The sequence below is a fragment of the Phragmites australis genome, chromosome 2 (genome assembly GCF_958298935.1).
Source record: "Phragmites australis chromosome 2, lpPhrAust1.1, whole genome shotgun sequence".
Classification (NCBI taxonomy): Eukaryota; Viridiplantae; Streptophyta; class Magnoliopsida; order Poales; family Poaceae; genus Phragmites; species Phragmites australis.
In genome coordinates, this window is record NC_084922.1 from 23142114 (window position 1) to 23168808 (window position 26695).

The 26695-nt window shown below is 45.6% G+C and overlaps 1 pseudogene; it reads right to left on the reverse strand.

Annotated features, from left to right (window-relative positions):
* Positions 1 to 5191: 5191 nt before the first annotated feature.
* Positions 5192 to 16296, reverse strand: LOC133903895 (cysteine-rich receptor-like protein kinase 10; annotated as a pseudogene).
* Between the last annotated feature and the right edge of the window lie 10399 nt (positions 16297 to 26695).

Genomic DNA, 26695 nt, shown 5'->3' on the forward strand with positions numbered 1-26695 from the left:
GGATCATGATCTCTTATTTATAGGGTTATACGTAGCTTAACGTACAAGTTATCGCTATATGCAAAATATTCAAAACCCGATCGAGTTACATGGTTTGATCCTGAATAACTATTTTTTATCTTGTATAGAAGATAAATATTTATTATAGTAACTATTGTGATGCCTGCACCCTGAGGGGTGAGCCGGTCGTCAATTGCGGCCTGACGTCATGCTGCCACGGGTGTCAAGATAACCTCCATCGTACTGGGGTGTTAGGACGGTGTCCATTGGCCTAGTTACTTAATACCGATCACTTCCTTACAGGCAAAGGTTGACCGGTGTTCCTCTTCTAGCAGATATTTCTTAAGGCTTGACAACTTATCTCGTAGCTTTTGGGAAGTCTGCCTGAGCCCCGGAGACGGGGGCTTCAGAGAAGCATAGCTCCGGAAGGTGGAGGCTTCAGGAGGTATGGTTTTAGGAGATGGAGACTTCGAAATACATGACTCTAAAAGATGATTACTTCAAAATCTGAAAGTTTGAAAACGACATTCGGAAGACGTGAGTCCTGAACATGAGCTAATTGAGCCAAGAAGTTGTAAGGTCCTTAACAACGACCTCAACAACATTCACTCACACGGTCAATTACACTTGTATCAGTTGTATGTACTCCATGTGGTTTATGTTTCGTGAATTTCATGTTTCACTCGTGATGGTCTCGACAACTTGGTTACAGATCGGAAATATTTGTACTCAGATTGGATGGCTGCACGGGGAGGAAGTCTCTCTCGATTGGTGTGGAAATATCAGCGCAGCCGTGCCTTCACTTTGCAATGCAGCCTCTCTACCTTCACCCAACACTTATTTCTTTACACTTGATTAACCAGCTCATGCTGCCGATCGAGCGACAGCGAAGGGGCGCTGCTCTTGATCGTTCGTTGCGTCGTCGTGGCAAGAGAACGACAGGTTTGTAGCCCAGATGGGAACCAATCGAGTGATTTTGTCAGTTGACGAAAGGTGCCAAGGTGGAGAGTTCAAATGAGGAACGAGCGAGGAACCAAATCATCGATCGGACATATCAGCATTAAAAATCGTTTCCGCTCACTTGCTACTGCACATTGGTTTCTTGATGAACAGAATCAAGAAATGCCACGGCTAGATGCGTGCATTTCTTTCTTGATTCGGCTTGCCGACTTGGGACGTGTTCGGATGGGTGGCTCAGCTCGTGCATGCACCCGTCGATGCAGTTTGCTCACGCAGAAGTTTGTTTGGATGCCTGGGCCAGCGCTTGAGGTCTGCACCCGCTCATGCAGTTGTATGCACCCAGCCAGTCTCGGGGAAACGCTGGAATCGGCCGTTTCCGTCGGGCCTAGCCGGAAAGATGCAAATACACTGTGTATATGAATTTATTTATTTAACTTTCGATTTTATTTAGAGGTCCAAAAATTCTAAATATTTTCGTGAATAAATTAGAGGTCACTAACAACCCATTTTAATTAGTTTGATCTAAAAAGCTCAAGTCAATATTTAATTAAAATTCTCAAAAAATCGTAAAAATTCACTAATATTTGTATCCGGTGATATACTAATTTATAAAAATATTTTCAATCTAGGTTATTTGGTAAAAAAGTGAGTTCCTTTGTATTACAACATATACTCGTACAGACAACCAAACACAATCTCTCCTCAACCAGACTGAACACATGCAGCCAACTAAACAGACCCTACTGCATCTTCCCAGCCTGTCTCAACTCAGCCTGTATGACTCATACAGTTAGACTGAGAGCACGTGAACAACCAAACATGCCCTTGGTGGGTGACGACGCTACTCCCGCGTGCTATTCGTCAATCCCATCCGCACGTGCCGTAGGAGCGCCGATCGCCGATCGGACCCGGCACCATCAGTAATCTGTTGCGCTTTCCAGCAGGTTCCCAAGCATTTGGGCAATTGGGGACTCCCGGCTGTACCACTTTCCTTGCCGGCGCGGCAGGGGCTGCCAAGGTCACACAGCTTCCTGCGATCCAGGCTGGAGCAACCAGTGGCGAATCGACTATTAAGGTTGTGTTTGGTTAGGTTGATATTTTAAGTTTTTAGATTAAAAAGTTATTTTCTAGCTTCTGGCTGATGATTTTTTTATTAATTTTATAATAAATTTTTAATTTTTTAACACATTAAAAGATAGAAAAAGTTGCTTAGCTTTTAGTTCATTTTATAGGAGATAGTTTTTTAGCGTTTTAAAAACCACAACAACATGTTTGGATATGTTTATGATTTTTGAGAAACAAAAGTTAGAAAAAATCTAACCAAATGAAGCCTAAGTAAGGACTTCCTCTTCTTTCTCACCATCTATTTCTTTTCTTCCTCTTTTATAAACAAATTGAAGGTGCCTCAGATGCGCCCAGCGGTAGATCCGACCCTGGGGCAGCTTAAACTACACCAGTCAGAAACAGATGAACCTTTTAAATGAAGTACTGCACCCATCACCAGGCACTACGTACGAGCGCTCCACTCAGCTACGACTACGATTTAGTATCTGTTCTTACACTCGTATATGTATAGCTCCATCTTTTTGTCTACTTGACAAGTGGGCCAGGCCCTGCATCGCATCTTTGTCGGCACACAGTTGAGGATCGCTGCACCTCTGTCGATTAAGCGGATCGCGACGTTGCTGATGGCTGACGAGCATCCATCGACAGCGACGGGCACTGCTCTTGATGTACAAATATAGTAGTCGTCTTGGATGGTTGGGGAGAGAAAACGAAAGATTTGGTGCTTAATGAATGGAGAGCTGCGTTTTGTCAAACGCAGAAAGATTGCGGCATTAAAGAACGCGATAAACCCATCCCCAGGATCTTACAAGTTGCTACTAAAAATCCTGTGTGGGAACCGGTGATTACTACGTGCTAGTTTATGGAACAAGTTGGTAAACGGGAATAAGATACATCCTATGTGACATGTGCTTTTCTTTGTTCGCATTTGCCATTGTGCCCGAATCCTCGAAAAAAAAGCGATGCATTATCATGGTGACGTCTATTGTATTAGCACGTTTCTAGGTACTCTCTCGGGTTCAAAATAAAAACCATTTTAGATATCGATGTGATTTTTAAAATACAATTTTAATTACTATTTTATTATAATATATTAATAAAATATAATAAAAATATACTATTATAAAAATATTTTTTTTATCTTTTTTAAGTATCCAAACTCAACAGATAAAACAATAATTTATAACTAAAATTTTAAACAGTTAACTATACTTAACCTAACACGACACTTATTTTAAAACAGGAAAAAGTATATAATAAGCCCAACAGCTACCTCCATCCCTATGCAATTCGTAATTATTAAACAGCTCTGGAATCCTCTGCCTATCCTGTGTCGATCGGGTAGGGGTGGTCGATCGTGTCGCGCATCTCTCTCGGCAGGAGGCGAAGCGCGATCACCAGGTCGGTCGGACGCCGGTGGTTGCGAATGACAAACAGAGCAGCGTGCGGCGACCGTGTTGTGTTCTTCAACGTGCGCCGCAGAGAGAACGCTCACCGCCTCACCGGACGGCGTGGTCGCGCGATTACAGACAGCATCCGGCAGGCAAAATCAGCAGGAGAAAAGAAAGAAAAAAGGCTCGAGTGCCGAGCTGGTGGCGCGACGGCCGAGCACAACTTGCGTACTGGACTCGCGGCCCAACAAGGCTGAATTGTACTTTTGACCCATCCCGGAAATTAGTTAATTTCTCCTCTCAACACAAGTGGGCCTGATCACATCTATCCAACGAAGCCCAAAGTTTTAATGAAATGCATCGTTCCTTCTGCGATCTTGATCTGCCTCCAACTGATTCAACCGACTCCCGTACGACCAGAGTATGTGCCTGCAGTGTGCTCGTGGGACCAGGGCCGTGCTCTACATGTGGTCGTAACGAATCGAAGTCGGGCAACCCCGTCGTACGCATAGAAGCGTTCCAAAAACTAATAATCACCTAGCTCTCTACCTGGGTTACTAGAGGCTTGAGCCGTGCATCTCTGCCTCGTACGTTGACAACCTCCACCTTGATCACGAGTGGGGTAGAATAATCCCTCTCTACTTCACATCTTTTGGAAAAATAACTAAGTCGATCGATCTTGCTCTGTTTTCAAAATAAAGTTGTTGCGCACAACACAAAGATTACGACAGCGATTAGATGCTTATGATCTTGGCAAAATCAGCCGCTGGACGCAGCAACACCTTCTGATTCTGACGAATAAAAGGGCAGCAGTGAAGAAGGCACCAACGTGCAGCAGCTAGGCGAGCTAGTCATGGTACAACACGACAACGATTTGCCCTAGCTTGGTCTTGAAACCCAGCTGAACAGAAAGCAGAGAGATCAAAGAAGAGAGGGGACTACAGGAGAAAGCTAGATAGAAAAGATAGGAAAAATAGTAGATGCATTTGATATTGATCGATTGTTCATTGATCCCAATTAGCTATAACCCTCTTCTATTTTAAGGATGATATATCTTAGTCGTAAGAGATCATGACTCCTAACTCAAATCTAACAAAACTTACAATACGATTCGTCTATGACATCTGATCTTCAAACTTTCTATAACTAAAATATATTTCTTATTCAATCACGTAAGTTCCCACATATTAACTGATAGTCTCTATCACGTAATTCGGTATGTGTACTCAAATATAACTATGTGCTCGAAGACGACCGTCTGTTCGGATTTCAACCAGCTCCTCGAATTCAACCATTTGCTCGGATTGACCAACTACTTAGTTCAACCATCTAGTCGGAGACCACCTGCTCGCAGCTTGGTTTGACCATCTGGTAGGAAACCATTGTTTGTAAAGCACCTGGGTCGGAAACCACTGATCAGAGATCATTTCCTTGTATTTGATCAGGTCCAACAAGATCCCTGAATATTTTCGATCAGCTCCGAGCTTTATTATTGCACCTTGTCATCTTTAGCAGTTATCTCATGATCTCATACAATCTTTCCTAATCAGAGCCATCTGTCTTCCGATTCAAAACCTAATATTAGCTAAATCAGCATCAGCTTTAAGTTCCTATCGTTAGACCAATCAACACTACAATAACTATTATAAATACTAATTCTTACCATCAACAAAAGTAGAGTAAGAAGAAAGAAGCATTAATTCACAACATCCCACCGAACTCCTTGCACCACTAGGCCACCAATCCCCAAGATTCAAAATTGGAGCCAAGCAAATTTAATTAGTGACAACAAATTCAATCAAGAAGTGTCGAATGCATTCCTACTCATTACATAAAACGCAGGAATTTCCATTTCCTTTTCAACATTTTTTTTGCTAGCCACTTGACTTCTTGTGGATTGTAAATCCTGGTGTCTGCTACTACATTTTAGCATCAATCGCACACTCACAATCACCCTTCAATATAATACCGACAATCAATTTCTTTCACTTCTCAAAAGATACCGCGACAATCAAATGAAAGAGATGACTAGTGGGCATCTATCTGATCATGCTGTGATGGTTGCGCTTCGTTGATGCTATATCGCTCAAGATCAATCTCTAATGCCTCTCCATTCGCCATCCTCGCTTTGTAGTATGCTGGATTCTTCGGCTGAGGCAGGGTCGCACCCTCAGTAGTAAGCATGGCAGTAACATCCCACATGGTGGGTCGATCAGCTGCATTCTCTTGCACACACAATAGTGCAATATTAATGCATTTGGACAATTCTGATGTGCAATGATCAATGACCAACGTTGGGTCTACTAATTCATGCCATTTTCCCTCTTTCCACAGCTGCCAGGCCTGCAACAGTAGGATTTAGACCGCTATACACATGAACTGGATAGTGGGTACAACTTACAGATAAGGATATATTAATTTCATATATTTTCGTCACTAATAGTTTTATATGAATACGTATGCACTCACATATCCTAGGAGGTTGACGAAACCACCATTTTGATGAACAACAGAGTTCCTTTTTCCACACACAATCTCGAGAAGTAGAACACCAAAGCTGAACACGTCAGATTTGCTTGAGAAGAGACCCTCATAAGCATACTCGGGAGCCATGTAACCGCTGCAGCGATAAATGGATCATTGACAACTCAAAGCACTAGAATTTCTAAACTCGCAAAATTTAAGTAACTGTAATTAATAAAGTATACTTACTATGTTCCCACAACTGTGTTTGTGTTATCTTCGTTGTCTTTTTGAGATGAATATTTTTGCTATACCAAAATCTGAAATTTTGGGGTTCATGTTTTGATCCAATAGAATGTTACTTGCTTTCAGATCTCTATGTATGATACGCAACCGGGAGTGCTTATGCAGATACAAGAGTCCATGTGCTATTCCCTCTATGATCGTTAGGCGTCTTTTCCAATCTAGTAGAGTCCTTTTCTCAGGTTTATCTGCACAGTAGTTCCAAGGTAAATATAGTATAAAGAATGAATAATAGTTTCCGTTAAAATGCCTTATGTACTTATATATATATATATATATATATATATATATTCAAATCACTAACTATTTAGGAATTGTCAGTGATACATTATTACTATCAGTTTTATATGAAACAACAGTAATGTACCATCAAGGATTAGCATTTTTTTAGTAGTGAGGGAATAAGTGTGAAAGAATAAGAAATTAATATGGAAAGATGCTACACATGCCTTAACCAACATCATAACTATACATATATATCAATTATATAGTGGCCTGTTTGTAGTTGTACCTATGCTAGGACGGAAAAAAAAACCCCTCGCGTCATCTACTTAGAGGCGACTCGAGGGTGACTCGCTAGCACCCTGAACCACCTCCTCCACCAGCCTTGGCTAGGCTGCTGCCGCCACCGCTAGCCTGCGAGTGCAGCGACGGCGAGGGTGGCGCCAAGCAGTGGCCATCATGTTCTCCCTTACCCCCTCCCTTGTTTTCCTCCACCTCCCTCCTTCTCCTTCCTTGAGCATCATCTAGAGCTGGTGTATCCACCGTGTTTCTCGCCGGATATCCTTTTCTGAGGGGTGGATCTGGTCGTTGGCGGTTGGATTCCACACGGATTCGTTGCCAGCGTGGCCCACTTTGCTGTGGTCAGGCCATGGCGACGACGGGCCTTGGATCGGTTTGCTGGGACATAGGCACCGCTGGGTGGTCGTCTGGGGAGTTTGCTCCTTCGGGCGGGAGTGGTGGCGTGGTTCCCCCACCCCCTCCCCTTCGCGGAATTGTTTTTCTCCCGTTTGGTGGGGTTGCAAGTGTGCTGGCGACCACGTGGGCCTTAGGCCACCATCTGCGGCCAGCACATGGTGGGTGCCTCGTCGCGCTGGCCTCTTTGCTGCCAACAGCGACGCGGGCACCAGTGGTCAAGGCGCACGCTACCGCGTCATGCTTGGGCGATCACCGGTAGTGGCTGATGCGCAGCTGACGTGCTGTGTGTTGTGCGCTTCTTGGTGCTGCTGGCTTGGCTTCATCCAGCCTCGCCTTATGTTGCCCTCTGCCTCTCAGTGCCATATCGGCTCCTCCTCTTACTGAATTGCCTCTTCTTTTCGGTTTGACCCGCGGGGAGCCTAGTGACGTGTGGGGGGGGGGGAGGCTTGAGGGTGGCACATGCTCGTGGGGTCTAGGATGTTGGTTGGGGTGTGGATTCCCCAGGCGAAAGTCTTGCTCGACATTTGGCCTGGGCCGAAGACAGCAATGCTGGCATGTGCTGCTTTTCTCCATGGAGGCATTGTTGGAAGTGCCCCACCCCTCTTCCTCTTGTTGTGGGATCTCGTGGGTGAAAACCTTCTCCCTAGAGGTGTCGCATTCGAGGATCCCACATCGCATCTTGGTGACCGCTAGCATTGTTGTGGAGGGGATCTCCTTTAGCGTCGGTTGCGACCACACTAGGCCTTTACAGGGGCAAGTTGTTAATAAGGTCTCTGTTTCTGTTGGTGCTACGCCTATTCCTCACAGTTGTTATCTGACATGCTTTGTATCACGAGGGTTGCGGTGGAGTCAGAGCTACTGCGTCACGATGTCCAACAAGCTCGGCAATGATGACATGTTGCAGCTCTCTCCCTTGATGCTGTTCTGTAGTGATCGTGAGTGGGGATGAGGGGGCAATTAACTTTTTGCCATCGTTACCAATGGTGTGTTTTCAAAAGCCATCGTTTCCAGGAACTTTGACAAATTGCCACTGGGGCCCACTGTACACTTCATAATTTGCCACTCACATGACTGGGAGCAGACACGTGTCCCATGGGTCCCACTGCCGACGTGGCATCGCATGTGAAATGACCATTTTCCCTTCGCGTGAAGCTAAGGCTGGCTCCCCGGCTGGCTCGATTGGACCGGTCGCGCACACCCCCAACCCAGTCACCACCCCCTCCCCTCTCTTCCTCTCCGCCGGTGTTCGTCCTCTCTCCGCCGTGGATGAGCTAGGTCATGGCTTCGTCGAGTGAGCCGCCACCACCATGGTAAGTTGCAATCCTGCAGCCAAATTTTGTTGCTTTTCGCCTTGCTCCGTAGTTTAGTGGGTGCATTTGGAGTTGGTTTCAAACCCTAATTCCAAATTTCCCCTTTTTTGCTTGTACGTGGTATTAGGATGGATCCTGATACAACATTTAGTATAAACGTTAGAGTGGGACACTATGTTGTGATTCTTGATGATGGATCCGAAGTGGAAATATCAAATGGGCAGCATGAGTGGTGGGTCAATGGCGTAGCTTGTATGTAGAGTCTGATTGAGGATTTGAAGTCCAGAATCATCTGGGGAAGCTACCAGAGGCCTGTGTTTTATGGACATGACAGAAAATTGGATACCATGGTGGAGATTAGAGACAACATGGCTCTTATGCTGCATTTCTGTGATAGATTTGATACAAAGAAGCTCATGCTCAATGTGAAGGTAGTGCTGAAGGAAGTATATAATGCAGTCATTGAAGCTAGTCTAAGGAAAGGTAATGCTGGAACTGATGGGAAGGCACTTGATGGGAAGGCAATTGATGGGAATCCAAGTGATGTTAATTCAGTAGTTGAAGTTCCCACAGATGAAAATCCCACTGATGCTGGTGCAACAGAGGTTAATCCAACAACTGAACCAAGTGATTTTGTGGTTGACTGGACTAAACTAAAGCTGTAGCCTTTACCAGTTGAGGGTGGAAATTCTCGTGTCAACTTTGATGAGGATAACATATATGAGGTTCTTGGACTGAGAGCTGATGATGCTAGAGCAGAAGCAGCAAGAGAAGCAGAAACATGCACTCAACACTCTATTCCATCTATTCCTCGAGAAGTTGAGAGAGAAATGCAAGAAGCAGCAGTCGAGGTGAATGATCATGTGCCTGATGAACCAGTTAGGAATTGTGATAGGGATAACCTTGAAATGAGTGTTAGTATAGTGTACCCAAACATGCCAGAATTCAGAATGGCGATCAGAATGCATGCAATCAGAAGAGAGTTTGAGCTTAGCACAGAAAAGTCTGACCTTGATATATTTAGAGGCTACTATGATGCAAAAGGGTGTCCTTGGAGAATTGTAGCCAAGACACTACATGATAAGACTGTCAGGGTATAATCCCTGACTATTGTATGCTTCTAGTTCATTTTGTGTGCTTCTAGTTCATCTTGTATGTATAAATTGTTGCTTACTTGATTTTATGTATGCATTGGAGGTCCAAATAAACACTGATGATCACACATGTGCTTCTACTAGTAGAGTTGTGGGCAGAATGGCTTCTCAAGCTTGGGTGGCAAACAAGGTGGCTACAACACTTAGGCAGAAACCTAATTGTGGGGCAAAGGAGCTGCATACATGGCTACAAGACACATATAAGGTACAAATCCTTATGCCACTGTGTGGAAGGGTAGAGAAAGGGCAGTACAACATATATTTGGATCATGGAATGATAGTTTGGACTGGTTGTATAGGTTTAAGGTTGAGATAGAGCTTAGGTGCCTTGGTAGTATAGTGGTGACTGGAACTAGGGAAGAGGGTGGACAAGTGTACTTTGGGTAATTATTTTGTTGCTTTGAGCTCTGCATTAGTAGATTTCTAACTGGATGTAGGAAATTTATTAGCATTGATTCAACTGACCTTAATGGCAAATGGAATGGTCACATGGCAACTGCAAATGCATTGGATAGCCATAACTGGATGTATCCTTTGGCATTTGGATTCTTTGATTCAGAGACTAAAGAGAATTGGACTTGGTTCATGGAGTAGTTGGCTAAAGCCATAGGAACAGGTCTAAGCATTGCTATATGTACAGAAGCTTGTAAAGGTCTTGAAGTTACAGTGAAGAAGATATTGCCTAACTGTGAGCAAAGGGGTTGCTTTAGGTATTTGATGGACAACCTTGCCAAAAGGAAGACATGACCTATATATGGCAATTTGTGGCCTACAGCTAGAGCCTACAAGCTAGAGATATTTGAGCATCACTTGAATAAAGTCCTTGCAGGTGATCCTGAAGTTGGGCAGTGGCTGAACAAGCATCACAATCTTCTTTGGGCAAGGAGCAAGTTCTCACCTGAGATAAAAATGTGACTTCATCACCAATAACTTGGCTAAATCATAGAATGGATGGATAAAGGACTTCAAGGACCTCCCAGTTGATATCCTAGCAGATGAAATCAGGGAGAAGACAGCCATGATGTGGGCTAAGAGAAGGAAGATAGCCAACAGACTGAAAGGGAAGATACTGCCAGCTATTGTTCATCAACTAAATGCTGGCACTCATGGTTTAGGTAACATGAGGGTCATGATGGGTGCAAATGATACAGTTGAAGTCACTGAGCTCCTACTTGGGTTAGATGTGCTGAGACATGTTGTGAACCTAGGAGAGCACAAGTGCACTTGTAGGGAATGGCAAATTACAGGGAAGCCATGTCCTCCTGGACTAGCTACTATATCCAAACAAAGGAACCCAGTCATGGATGATTTTGTGCATCCAATTTTCTCTATGGATTGCTTCAGGGCTACCTATGCAGGTGTGATTCCCTGCATTACAGATAAGTCACAGTGGCCAGAGGTGAACAAGGGATTCAAGCTTCAACCACCAACATGCAATACAAGGGCAGTAGGGAGGCAGAGGAAGAATATAATTCCATCTGCTCTAGAGAAGGGCAAGAATAAGAGCAAGCTGAAAAGGCAGGTCAACTGTAACCTATGTGGTGGGACTGGCCATAGGTTAGGGAGTTCAAAGTGTCCCCTTACTGGTCCTAAAAAGAGGTAATCGCAACTAGTTAACTCTTGTTCTATGTTATCCTAATTGGTTCTCATATATCCCTTTTTGTTTATTTGTGCAGGAAGAGGAACCCAAAGAACAAGACCAAGCCTGGTAGGAAGAAGAGCAAGAAGGATGTGGTTGACCAGATTGTCACTCCACCCAGAACAAGGGCTGTCCTCAACACTCTTCTTGCAGACAGCCCTGGTCCTGTGACCAAGAGGTATGTTCCTTGAACTGATGGCATGAAACTTGAAATTTCCTGGGCATTACATTGATGGTATGTTCTTGCAGGAAACTTGCACTGATGGCTGATGAAGAAGCCTGTTCACAGGCCAGTTCACAAGCTCCTCAACCCAGTCCTTCAACCCAACCAACCCCAGCTCCTCAACCTAGGAAGAAGATTACTCCGAGGAAAAAGTAGTGATGGGTAGTAGTAGTTTTTTACCAGGCCTAGATACATTTATGTTGTTTTTTGTGAGATGTCATGTAACAATTGTGTTCTGGGACCTATGATGTTCTGATGGAACATGTGATGTAAGCTAGGTAGTAGTAACTTTTTATGTTCTAGCTGTGATGGAACCTATGATGCAAGCTGTGATGGAAATTGTTAAATATGCAAGGTGTGATGTCAAAGATTTGATATTTCTAGATGTAAATGTTATTGTGAGCTTTGATTAATCTCCAGGAAGAAGTGTATTGTACACCTTCTTCCTAAAAATTGAAACTCTTTCAATCCTTGTCAGAACATATTAAAACTTGGAAATCTGGATGAAACATAAGCATTCTTGTGATGATGAATGGACTACAATGCAATGTTAAATTCTGGGGATAATTTACAAACATTTTTTTGAACTTTTTGTCAACGCTTACATTACCATCCCAGTTCTGATTACATTGGCATTAGCAGCAACAAAAGGATTGCCTAAGTGACACAAAATAACAGACATCGACATCCAATTACCCCATCATCGCATAAGCTTGGCCAGATACACAACAATGGCCATCAACACAAAGAACATGTTTACACCTAGCAGCACTGCCATTGCCTTCACCTAACCAAGCAGCAACTCCACCTTTCCTGCTACCACCTTCTCGGTCTTCAATTCAGCAAATTGAGCCTTGAGTGCTTCAAGCTCCTACTCCATTTTGCCCGGAACCATTATTATCTGCGGAATGTATCAACAGGAGCCATTTCACCTTCTTCAGCATCGAGCAAACCCTAGCACTCCAAGTGCTTCTCGTAGTCATCACGCCACTTGTAAAAGGAGCATGAGTTCGCTTTTTGCATCCAACACGTTGCGCAAATCAGACGAACCCTAAATCCCCATTTTGGCAAACCCTAAATCCCCAAATCAGACGAATCCAACCACATAAAAATAGACAAAGGCACTTACTCCATGCTTGTTCCTAGGGCATTTGAAGAACCTCTTGCCGTAGTTCTTGGTGGTCCTGGCCACAAGCTCGATGATGTCTTCTTGGCCGCAGTCGGGGCACTGAATCAGCGGCAGCCTTGTTAGCGGCCCCTCCTTCGGGAGATGGGATGGATGCGACGATCCATTCAACCAGGCACTTTTGCTTAGGGGCTGAGACATGCCGCCAGAGTGGGGGAACGAAGGCAGCGTCGCCACGATAGCTGGAGGGAGAGGAGAGGGGTGGGTGACTGGGTCAGGGGGTGTGCGCGATTGGTTCGATCGAGCCAGGCGGGGAGCCAACCTTAGCTTCACGCGTAGGGCAAACAATCATTTCGCATGCGATGCCACATCGGCAATGGGACCCATGTGACACATGTTCACTCCCGGTCGCGCGAGTGGCAAATTATGAAGTGTACAGTGGGCCCCAGTGGCAATTTGTCAAAGTTCCTGGTAACGATGGCTTTTGAGAACACGCCACTGGTAATGATGGCAAAAAGTTAATTGCCCCAGGGATGAGAGGACATCGTGATAGAGATTAAGATATGTGTTGGGAAGTCAGAGCTGTATAACCTCATATGTGCGACGAGCTTGACAACGATGACCCAGTTGCGGACATCATTTGGTTGTTCCGATGTGTAGTAGTATTCGGCTTTTGTTGTCCGAGCGCTCACATCATTGGGTATAAACCGTGCAGTTGTTAAGGTTTTCAGGTCTGATTTTCCTCATAAATTAGGTTAATTTTTTTTAAATAATTTTGTTATCATTGGTGCCGTTCTTTTGGAAAAAAAATCAATTATATAGTGGTGAGCAGGTATAATTAGTTAATGAATGTAGAATAGGTCAATATTAACCAACTTGACAACTACCTTCAGTCATTACATACATATCTATGTTTTACATATTTTAACTATACATGTACACGGTATTTAAGTTGCCGTTAGAAACTACTTGACATCAAAGAATTATTAAGTCTTCAATGGGAGAATAGGTATATATATGATTAGTATGCCTCCATGAAAAAGTTTTGCATACGTACCGAAGATGAAGAAGTCCAAGCTTTTGTTCGGCAAATACTCGTAGACTAGCATTTTTTCTTCCCCTTGAATGCAACATCCCAACAATCTAACCAAATTTGTATGCTGTAGTTTGGCTATAAGTTGGACTTCATTTTTGAACTCTACAAAACCTTGTCCTGAATTCGAGCAAAGCCTCTTAACTGCAATCTCGAGCCCGTCAGGCAATGTTCCCTGAAAATTTGAATGTCAAAATGAGATAATTTTGTCACAATCAACACAGCGCATGTCCTCTAAAGTTACTTATTCACAAACTCTTAATATTAGCTTTAAAGTTTTAACTTTTCACAACCACATGGGATGGTTAATATTTTTCTGACAGTTATGTTTGTTTAACATTATCTAGGAAGAAATTACTATATATTATACACATGCTAATGTAATATGACGAAATATCGAAAACACCATTTTAACTTAAAGATGAAAAAAGTTTATTACAAAAATCCCACCGACAATTTACCTTGTAAACAGGGCCAAACCCACCTTGCCCAAGTTTGTTTCCTTCGCAAAAGTTGCTCGTTGCCTCCTGTATCCGTGCAAAGTCAAACAACAAGAACTCCGAACTGACATTTCCTTCAATCGCCCAGTCCAATCCTCCATCCTGATGCAAATCCACTGCTGGTTCGTCTTGCAAGTGCAGTTTTCCAAACTTGAGAGCTGCCGTAATTAGCATTTTAGTTGTGGCACGCAGTCTTGGGCATTGATCAGATTAGAAACAAATGAACAAAACAACTAGCCTTTTCGACGCGATCTGATCCATCCAAAGCCAATGAAGCAACAAACGAGAAGCACCAGCAACGGAACAACCGCTCCAATCATCGTTGTTGCGACCTTACTCCTGCTTTTGCCTGCTCGTCGTCCTGCATAGGTGTGGTAACACGGAAGCTCCTTGCACTTATCAAAAGGATTCATTATGCACCATGCAACTTGCGCAAACGTTTAGTAGTCATAGTTGACATACTACCTCAAATTGGGTTATTTGGTCAAACAAGATGGAGGGCTAAATTAAAATAAGTGCATCCTAGTAAATAATTCATATTAAGACATGCTAGCCACGGCTTATTTTTTGGGTTAAGAATGAAACATGTTTCTTTTTTCTTTTTAATTAATAACAGGAACACTACTTCGAATCATGTGGCTGCTTTGAGATTATGGCAGTCATTATAACGTAAGTACCCAATGGTTGTGGCAACACGAATGACGGGGTAAGTTTGAAGAGGGAGAAAAATCGATTGAAAAATTTCAAATGCTTAAGGACTAGAAATCAGATGAAGAGCTAATTAATAACATTATGGCATGGCATTTATAGATGACAAAGCTTCCGCTACATACCGTGCGGAAGTGTTGGCCCGAAGATCTGCATGGGCTTGCTGCCGTCGATGAAGTATCTCCCATACCTGAATGAACACCGAACTCCGAGAAACCGTCCGCCTTGCCGCTCCTGGAGGATCAAAGCCATCTTTTGAATGATAATTTCCTCAAGGCATGCAAAGCAGACATGGGTTGACAGATCCGGAGTACACTGCGCCGTCGAGAGGAGCGCCGGGAAGGCGCCGCCGAAGTCCAGGGCAGCGGTGCCGAAGCTCCGCGACGTGTTGTACGCTGCAAACTTGGCAGTTTCACGCAGAAACGCCGACACGATACCAGCGACGACGAAAGCGACGCTTTTCATTATCATGAGGATCCCACTCCAACCCAAGGAAAATAGGCTCGGTGATGTCGTCCACGTTCCATGCTTCGCTCGTCGGCCGGTTCGCGCCGAGGTCGAGGAAGTCCAGGTCGGAGACCCGGACATGGCACTGGTCCTGGTAGATGGTCACGTCCTTGCTGTAACCGCAGAGGTCCTGCGAGTTTCGGAACGCCGCCTTGAGGCACACCGTGCAGTTGGCGCCAGCGGTGTCCCCTCGGCAGAGCGCGAGGGCGTAGACCGTGTCCGGAGCGGCACCTAAGGACCCCTTGAGGAAGCCGCCGGACGCCGAGGCGTTCTCAGGGAAGGCAGCGGAGAGTTTCGCAAGGTTGGCCTCGAACGTGCTGTTCGGCAGGTAGGTCCGTGCCGCGTCCGTCGAGCTGCAGAAGTAAGACAAGGGGCGCCGCACCACAGGCACCGGACCGTCTCCAGCCACCGGTGCTTGTTGGACTTAATTTTTGTGGTAGGTCTTGGGGACTGTTTCGTGACAGTACGGAAGCAAGGAGTTCGTATATGGTTCGTATATGGATATAGCGTCGTTCGTATGTGTATAGAGTTCGAGTTGGAGTTAGAGTCCAGAGTCGGATCATGAGATAGCACGACTCGTGTTAGAATTCGAAGTTAGCACGTCGCTATAAATATGAGTTGTAATCTCTAAGTTTTGTAAGCAAGACACAGAGTCGTATATGTCACAAGTTAATAGAGTCGAAAATTCCTCCAAAGAGCTTCACGTGTTTTTGTTCCTGTTGATTTTCATTCTCATCGAGTAGTACGTGACTCAGGAGTTGCTGGGCGTTGTTGGTCGATCGGTGTGATCGAGAGCAGCACGTACACGACGGATAGCCAGACTAGTCGTGGTCGAGCACATATGACTGATCGCTCGGGTGGTCGAGGAACCTAGTCGCTTGCGTTGTCACGAATCTGGAGTGGTCGCGCTCGTGATCCAGCGGTCGGATCCAACATCTGGTATCAGAGCTTGTAGTGCGTAGCACTAACTCGTGAAGAAGTCGATCGTACCTCAGGGCGAGGTGACGCAGGAGAGCAGCAGTGGGCCGTTCATGTACCTGTAGTTGACGGCAACAAACTACATGAGCTGAGTGATTCGTGTGCAGACGATGATTGAAGATCAAGACGTCTGGGAGGTAGTCGAGCCAGCGATCGGTGAGGCTGTCGACGAGAAGAAGGACAAGAAGGCGAGGTCACATCTCTTCCAAGTGCTCCCGGAGGATCTCCTGATGCAAGTGGCAAGGAAGAAAACAACAAAGGAGGTCTGGGATTATCTCAAGACAAGGTTCGTCGGCGCGGATCGCGTCAAGAACGCGCGGCTTCTAACGTTGAAGAGCGACTTCAACGCCATACGCATGCAGGAGTGAGAGAGCCTGGACCAATATGCCGGAAGGCTCAATAGCATGTCCGTCAGGTATGCAAACCTAGGGGAGACGCTCAACGATGCTGCATTAGTCAAAAAGCTGTTCGACACCGTGCCAGATCGATTCTTGAGTGTGATTACTGAAATGGAGCAGTTCTACGACCTTGAAAAGATGCCATTTGAGGAAGTCGTGGGACGGCTTAAGGCGTTTGAAGAATGTACTCGCCCACATGCATCCAGTGGCAATAGCATTGGCGACAGCTAGCTGCTGCTCACTCAGGCCGAGTGGTAGGCGTGGCAGAAGAAGAATGGTGGCAACTCCTCATCAAGCAACAAGGGAAAATCCCACCTTACTGCAGACAGCAGCAACCGCGGCCGGGGTGGTCGTGGACACGGCAGAGGCCATGACAGAGGTGGTCGCAACGGGATGTTGCGCAATGACGAGGAGAGCGGCTAGGGCGACGGTCGCCGCAACAAGAGCCACATCAAGTGCTTCAACGGCCACAAGATGGGGCACTACACGAATGAGTGCAAGGCACCAAAGAAGAAGGAGGAAGAGAAAGGCGAGACACATCTCACTTGTGCTGACGACACCGAGCTGGCCCTGCTACTCGTGGTGTCAGAAGAGCCAGCACAAGAACAGCAGCACCAACAGGGAGCCGTGCTGTTGAAAGAGGAGAAGTTGAAGCCAGAACTACGTGACACAACAGAGGGAGGCTCTAGCTCTGAGGTCTGGTACCTGCAAAATAGGGCCAGTAATCACATGACCGGTGACAAAGAGAAGTTCAGAGAGCTGGACGAATGTGTCACTGGCAAGGAGGACTACCACATTCTAAGACTGTGCAACAATATCATCAGCCTTCGACAACTTACCGAAGTTGGACACAAGGTGATCATGGATGCTGAACATCTACGTGTGTATGATAATAGTCCTACACGGTTACTGATGAAAGTGAGGCGAACTCCAAATTGCCTCTACAAGATCGGGCTGCATCAAGCGACGCCGGTGTGTCTCTTAACCTGCCTTCAAGACCCAGTGTAGCTTTAGCATGCGAGACTCGGACATGTCAACTTCATTTCTATGAAGCTGCTCGCCGACAAGGGGATGGTGGCAGGAGTGCCCGATCACACGCCCGAATGAGTTATGTCACGGGTGTTTTCTAGCAAAGCAGACGAGGCTGCCGTTCCCGACAGTGGCAAATTTCAGGGCGGAGAAGCCACTGGAACTACTACATGCTGACCTTTGCGAGCCAATCACACCTTCGACTCTCATCGGTAACAGTTACTTCATGTTAATTGTTATGATTACTCACAGTGGATGTGGGTGTTCGTGATCAAGTTGAAGGACCAAGATTCCTCCATGTTCAGAAAGTTCAAGTTGCAGGCCGAGAACACGAGCGGGCAATGCATCAAGACGTTGAGGACTGATCGTGGTGGGAAATTCCTCTTTGCTGAGTTCACCTAGTTATGCGAGGAGGCCGGGATCAAACGGCACCTCACCGCGCCATACACGCCACAACAAAAATGGCGTGGTGGAGCGGAGGAATAGGACCGTAATGGCGATGGCGAGGTCCCTCCTCAAAAGCATGAACGTGCTTGGAAGGTTTTGGTGGGAAGCGGTGCACCACGCGGTGTATCTGCTGAACCGCTTGCCGACGAAGGCGCTGGACGAACGCACATCGTTCGAGGCTTGGAACGGAAGGAAGCCGCATTTGGTGCACCTTCGTGTGTTCGACTGCACTGCACACGTGAAGGTGACAACGCCACTTTTGAAGAAGCTCGACGATCGAAGCCAGCCAATGGTGTATCTTGGCGTCGAGGACGGCTACATGGCGCATTGTCTCTTTGATCCATGGCGCGGGAAAATTCATGTAAGCCGTGATGTTAAATTCAATGAAAGCATGGAGTGGAGCAGGTGTACAAGTACAGGTGGTGGAGAGCCATCTAATTTTGATGTCGAGGAGGCGATTAGCACTGAGCCGACGGAGGGCGGCTCTATGGCACTCGCAGGTGGTCCGGCAGGTGTTCCAAAGCCCGTGACACATGATGATCTTGCTCCTTCATCGACTCTGCTGGCCAGCAAGGTGACGCCAGAAGGGCCAGCAACCAGGCGCGTTGCAGCACGCACGACGACCGCCTCTCCAAAAAACCCCACCAATCTAGTGGTGTTGTCGGCACCTGAATTGCCGGTGGATGATCGGGCCACACCGCTATCGAGCGGGAGCAGCAGCACTGCTGAGGGCCCTGTGCGCTACAGGTACATCAACGACATAAGAGATGCTCTAAAAGTGAATCTCAATGGGTACGTGGAAGAAGAGGTCATGCTCATGGAGACGGAGGAGCTGTCTTGCTACCTTGAGGCTGTAGGACAGCAGGTTTGGGAGGACGCCATGGCCAAGGAGATCGAGTCCATAGAGAAGAATAACACATGGACTCTCACAGTGCTGCCGACTAGTCACAAACCAATTGGACTCAAATGGGTTTACAAACTGAAGAAGAACACAGAAGGAGATGTGATCAATCACAAGATAAGGTTGGTCGTGAAGGGCTATGTGCAGCATCAAGGAATCGATTTCGAAGAAGTGTTTGCGCCGGTGGCTAGGCTGGACACTGTACACGTCATCCTTGTTGTTGCAGCCAATCGAGGTTGGCAGGTTCATCATCTTGATATCAAGTCAGTATTCTTAAATGGTGAACTCAAAGAGGAAGTATACGTGACCCAGCCGGAGGGATTTGTAGTGAAGAACAAAGAGCATCTTGTGCTCAAACTCAGCAAGGCGCTGTATGGACTTCAGCAAGCGCCACGAGCCTGGAATATCCGGCTTGATAGAAGCTTAAAGCAACTTGGATTTGTGAAGTGTGCTCAAGTCACGCTGTATACACAAGAGGATCAGATCTTGCAGGTGTGAGAGTCGGAGTATACGTTGATGATCTCATTGTGACAGAAGAAAGTCCAGAAGAGATCATGGGTTTCAAGCAGTAGATGATGAGTGAGTTCGAGATGACCAATCTCGGATTGCTCAATTACTATCTGGGGATTGAGGTAGCGTAAAAAGATGGGTGAATTACAATCAAGCAAACAGCGTATGCGAAGAAGATTCTTGGTCAATTCGGTATGCTGGATTGCAATCCCACAAAATTCCCCATGGAACAAAGGGCGCAGCTGCATAAGAATCCAGATAGACAACTGATTGATGCAACTGAGTATCGTCGCATCATCGGTTGCCTTAGGTATTTACTCCATACAAGACCTGATCTTTCATTTGCTGTCGGGGTGGCAAACAGATTCATGGAAATACCTACGGTGATGCATTACAAGGCAGTAAAGCAGATTCTTTGGTATTTAAAGGGCACCATGCATTATGATATTGTGTATACCAGAGGAGGAGAAACAGAAGTAATCACCGACTACACATATAATGATCTGGCTGGTGACATGAATGACAGAAAGAGTACTGGAGGTATGGCTTTCTATATTAATGATAGCCTGGTGTCCTGGAACTCACATAAGCAGAAAACGGTGGCTTTATCTTCCTGCGAAGCTGAGTTTATGGTGGCAACGGCGGCGGCATGCCAAGCACTGTGGCTTAGAAGTCTGTTGGGGGAGCTAACAGGAGAAAAGTCCAAAGCAGTCAAATTATTTGTTGATAACAAATCAGCGATTGTTTTTATGAAGAATCTAGTGTTTCATGGCCGCAATAAACATATTGACACCAAGTTTCATTTCATCCGTGAGTGCGTTGAAGAAGGCCAGATTGAGGTAGATTTCATCTGCACGGAGGAGCAGCGAGCTGTCGCTCTAACAAAGGCATTGCCAGCGATGAAGCTGGCGGTTATGCGACATCTTTTGAGAGTTCATGATCTAGACCCACGACAAGATTAAGGGGGAGTATGTTGGACTTAATCTTATCGTGGGCCTTAGAGACTCGTTTCATTACAGTGCGGAAGCAAGGAGTTCGTATACGGCTATAACGTCGTTCGTATGTGTACAGAGTTCGAGTCAAAGTTAGAGTCTAGAGTCGGATCGTGGGATGGCACGATTTTTGTTAGGATTTGGAGTTAGCAGGTCGCTATAAATATGAGTTTTAATCTCTAATTTTTGTAAGCAAGACACATAGTCGTGCAAGTCACAAGTTAATAGAGTTGAAAATTTCTCTAGAGAGCTTCACGTGTTTTTGTTCCTGTTGATTTTCGTTCTCGCCGACTAGTACGCGACTCAGGAGTTTCTGGGCGTTGCTGGTCGATCGGCGTGATCGAGAGCAGCACGTATACGGCGGATAGCCAGACTAGTCGTGGTCGAGCACGTACGATTAGTCACTCTTCTAATCACTCGGGTGATCGAGGAGCCTGATCGCTTGCGTTGTCGCGAATCCGAAGTTGTCACGCTCGTGATCCAATGACAGAACCCAACGGTGCCGTCGATGATGCCACGATGAGACAAAGGACAAGGAGCATGGTGGCCTGTTCAGTGCGTAGTTGGTAAGGACAAGTCGATTTCCAAGATAAGAGTTCTCGTGATAGGTTGGTATACTCTTTGTTTGGTACTACGAATGGTAAAGTTACACTATAATCGCTCAATTATTTCTAATAGTTCAATCAAGCCACTAATGTCAAACATTGTCTATAAGCCCTTAAGTTTTCACCTTTGTGAAATAAAGGTTTGGATGTACAAATATAGTAGTATCTCAGTAGACTTGGATGGTTGGGCTTAATGAATGAAGAGCGGCATTTTGTCAAACGGAGAAAGATTGCGGCATTAAAGAACGCGATAAACCGATCCCCAGGATCTTATATACTAAAAATCCTGTGTGGGAACCGGTGATTACGTGTTGGATCATGGAACAAGTTGCTAAACAGGAACAAGATTCCCCATATGTGACATGTGCTGTTCTTTGTTCTCATTTGCCATGGTGCCTGGGCCCTCGAAAAAGCAAGCATCATTACCATGGTGACGTTATTAGCCCGCTGCTAGCTAAGTATATATTAAGCCCAACAGCTATCTTCAGCTTTATGCAATTCCTAATTGTTAAACAGCTCTGGAAGTCTCTGCCGATACCGTGTCGATCGGGTATCCTAAGCGACATCTATTTGAGAACAACAAGATGCTAATTGCTACGGCATCAGAGGTTGTCACCCCCATGAGATCTTTCCCCACTTTGCGTGAAGCATTTTCCCTCATCCTCCGGTTCACCGTACCGTACCGTTGCAGTTGCTAATTAAGCATGCTCCAGACAGGTCGGGCCAGATTATAGCAAATTAGCAATGCACCTTCCCAGCTCCAGCCGTGATCGATTTCCAAGATTGCAGCGTACGCACTGGTTAGGAAAATACGTGTACGACACGATCGAGCAGGGGAGATGGAAGGAAAACATGGGTGAGGATAGTGTAGCACCTGAATCAGGGTTTGTTTAGTAGAGTTTTCAGTGAAATTAAGGAGAGTTCTGTTGAACAGTAATTTTTAGTTTTTAATCTTTTAGTGAAATATGTGAGAATGATTTTTTAAATAAACTGGATCCTAAAAACTGGAAAAAAAAAACTGAGAAACTAGCTTCCTGTTGCCTACGGCTGTGTCCGCACTACTAGAGAAACGATAATTAACACGGTTTATGTGGTCATTAAAGGTTGAAACGTTAACGAGGTCGTCGATGGTCGTTAAAGGCTCCACCATTAAAAGAATTAACGACCACATACAACTTCCACTTTTCTACTATTAACAACCACTTTTCGGTGGTTAGGAATATTATGATGGCCTTTCAGGCAGCATTAGCGACTAGTACATTGTAGTATTAACGACCACGGTTAATGGACGTGGAAGTAACCCTTTTAAAATGTTAACGGCCGCAATTTTAGCTTTACTGTCATTTTACCTTGAAAAACGTAGCACGTAGCATGTATATATTCATAAGCTGAAACAATCATAATTTAATATTAATGTCCGTCCATTTGTTCCGCACATATGTCAACAAGCTCATGTCTGAACAAATCGGACCAGCTGCTTGATAAAAAAAGTTATCTCAGAAAACAATCAGAATGTCAATTGTCTTCATGAAAGACATTGCTACTGTACTAGTCTACTACTGAGACTCCCGAAGTGGCTGCACAAGCTATGCTCAACTATTCTTGCCTTCTGACTCATCCACTCTCATGAATCCTGCAATAACATATAACTAGTTGGTACACGTCATCAACAAGGGGAAAAAATGTTATACTACTTAAAAAAATATATTCTCTCATTTGAAAAATGTAAGGCACATTTTATTTAAAAAAACAAACTTTATAAGTTTGGATCAATAAATAGTCAAATTATATGTATGCTTAGTATACAAACTTTATTTCAATAAATTTGTATTTTAAAGTATTTTTAATATGATGCTGGTTTTATAGTAATGAATAATATATTATAAAAAAATTAATTGTCAAACTTACTTTTGATGATTTTTTAAAAACAAAATATGTCTTACATTTTTTAACGGAGGTAGCAGTATATTCCAAGCCATTAGGAAGCTCCAGATGCAAAAATTTTATGTGTGTACTTCACCTACAGCTGGTCCTAATTAGGATTTCAAGAGTTTTACTGAATTTCAGTAAGTATCAACATAACACGAGGGGTTTATCCAATATTGGAACACCAACTCTTTAACCAGAAACAATGAAAACACAGTTTTGCACTGCTCGTGGTGGCGACTGCAGCAGGAAGATTTCTATGAATAAGTGTTGGCTTCTCGTCCATCGTCATGTTTCATGGTAAGCCCCATGGAAAGAACAATAACGAGACTAAGGTTGTGCCTCTGATCTTTGATAGAGGTGTGGAGACCAGATCATATTGAGAACCAGGTCCCGTTAGGAAAAAGGACGAAATCAACTACGCCAACAAATAATGCTGAAAAACTAAATTCAGAAAACAAGTATATTGAAGGCCTTTATCTTATTCGGTTAAGTACTCACAATAATAATCATTATGCAGCACAGCAACTGTATGCCCCGCTGCTATTATGAAATTACTGGAAGCACACACCGCAGACATCTTTGGTAAGAGAAAACAGAGTTGAACTTACATTTGGTGATGAGTTGAAACTTGTCTTCTAGTACCGTTCTGTTTTTATCATCTTCTAATCTAGACATGAAACAAGATAATGCAACTGTTAAGGTTAGAAACAAATTGTATATGCACTGAATTTCAGTTCATAAAGGCCTTTGTATTTCTGCTCTCAAAAGTCAAAAGTGATATCAGGCAAGCAACTGTTGGATCATTATTTTCTGATACATAAAGAATTATTACATCTAAGAAATATCCACAGGAGATGCAAGTGCAGATATAACATAAACGAAAATATGCGATTTTTGTTAAATTTTTAGTTTCGAATCATTCTCAAAATAATTAGTGCCCATAGTGTGGCTACTTGATGGCGTTCCAGTACACCTGCCGCCGGGCGCCTTGGCCGGAGGGGTGCCGAAAGGGTTCGTGCAAGTAATGGGTGACCTCGCGCTGATGGACCTTATCGCGCTCCATAGGGGTGGCAAAGGGTTGGGTTGGGGTCCGGTGGAGTAAGAACGCACCCAACCCGAATTTTTAAACCCGATCTAGCCCCGAAATCAACACCGGACACAAAACCACCCCGGCCCTGGCCCCGTTGGGGACTCAAAACCTGACGGGGCAACCCAAAACCCAAGAGCTCCGCCTTGCACACCGCCTACGCGACGCTCTCTGACGCGCAGATCCTGAGACGACGGCGAGGGTGGTGTTGGTGACACACGGGACCGCAGGCAAAGGGAGATGGAGGGGTAGCGGGCCACTGGCGTCGGGTACTGGAAGGTCATGAGCAAAGAGAAGCTCGTTGCCGTGGTGCTCCCGGCCTCGCCCTGTGCCACCGCGCGCAAAATGACCACGCCGCCACCGCGATGTCATGCCCAACAAATGGCTGGGTCCCAACACAAGGGCGACGCCATCGGAGGAGTGGCTGCTGCCACCGTTGTAGGTGGTTGTTGTCACACCAAGGTGGAGTGGCCGTCGCTCCCAGAGCCACCACCTCCGCTTACTTTGGGTTTGTTGGTTTGCTATGTGACCGTGTGGGGTGGGTGGATGGCTGTAAGGCTGTGTAGGGAATCCGAGAATAGGCCAAGTGTTAATGGGCCTTAGAATTTCGGGACTTGTGGGCCACCCATGGGTGCAAAAACCATCCTAGCCCCAAACCCGACTCAAATCTAGGCCTCAACTCAATGGCCCCACGAGGCGGTTTCTAGACCCAAACCCACCCCTGCCAGGTCTGAAACCCGCGTGGCCCCAGTCTGACCTAGCCCACTGCCACCCTTAGCGCTCCAGGCCACCTTACATGCAACTCGGGCACAAGGAGGTGAGGTCATGGATCGTTTATATACACATCATGATTGACTCCTCTACGTACGTTACAATTTGATTTTTTTCATATCCGTGGTACCCGTGACAATTGCTTATGCACGTACTACTTGTAGGGTGATTGTTTATTATGTGGACTTTTGCGACCGATGCTTCATGAATTTAGATCCTTCGACTTCACCCTGTGAAGTTAGAGGGGAACAATAATTTGTGAGAAGAGGCATAGTAATTTGTGAGAGGAGGCATAGTAATTTATTAGCATTGTCAGTGTAATAGGTAAGGGGTGCCTCACGTGGCAGGTCCTGTGTCTCCAAGTGTCAGCCAGTAGCAGGTATTGTCAAGGCCACGGCCGCATCGCGTGACCAGGGTGGGGCTCGTGCGACTAGCCCCCTGGTCGCAAAGCAAGATCCTACGACCAACCCTTGCTAGTCACAGAGCATGTCCTCACTTAACCAGTTATGTCTCATTTAATACTGCCAACTTGAGTGTTTTTATTTCCCCAGGCACTTGCTTTCAGCGAGGCATGGTCGTGGGGCTGTGTGGAGTTGCAATGACCCGTCCCGTAGCATTTAATGCCGTGGGATGGTTTGACGGGTGAGCATGACGACATTCGGTGATGGTACAGGGCATGCAGGATGACCAGAGCGGAACAAACATGCCTATCCAACATCATGATGGGCTAGGGGTAGCTGGCTTCGTCAGGGGTAGGTCTGCCATAGAGTTTGGCATGATCTGTTTGTTTGTACATCTTTGACCTTGGTATATAAAAGGGTGAAGACTTTTCTTCTAAAGAAGAGGCTATTTTGTAACAAGTCCACCCAATTCATAAGACAATACACATGACGTAGGATTATTATCCCACGGGAGGTCTGAACTTTGATAAATCCTAGTGTTCTTGAGTCTAGTTTGATATACACATACATGAAATATAGATCAACGTGCCCATCGTCCTATATACCCGAGATTATTATCATGTATTATCCCTCAACAGTTGGCGCACCAAGTAGGGGCGCGTTTTTTCGCATTTATGCAAGTATTGATACTATGGTTGGGCTACCCATGTCCGGATCCCTGACTACTATGGAGTCCTATTTCGAGGACCTCGACCATGCAAGGTCTTCATCATGGGATACGATCCAAACGAGCCTGGTGTGCTTTAAGCATCGGACACCGAACCGGAGTTTGAGGATTCTGAGCCCGAGCAGGAGGTATACATGGTGGCCCATGCAGTAGGGGAAACAATGACACTCGTGCCGCGAGAACCGGAGGCGAGCCTTAGGCCGTAGGCCAATAGGGAAACCCGCTCGGTGCCAGGCATGTGGGAGGTCCTACTTTGCCTCAACAACAACAATGCCGCCCGAAGGGCGCCCTCATGAAGAGGAGATCGTGACGGTGTCCTCTTCAAGGCCATTGCGCCGCACGACAAACGTGAGCACCAGGGGCTCCCCCTCTCGTAATGTCTCGCCGCTCCGTGGTCAGCGGCTTGGCTACGAGGCCATAACCCTTGCGCCTAATATGCAGATTGCACGGGTACTTCTTAGCCACCCACCAGTGGTTGTATTGGAGGATTCACTGGTAGCATCATAGCTACGGATCTCACCCTCTTGGTAGACATCGCCCATCACCAGACTATGGCAGCT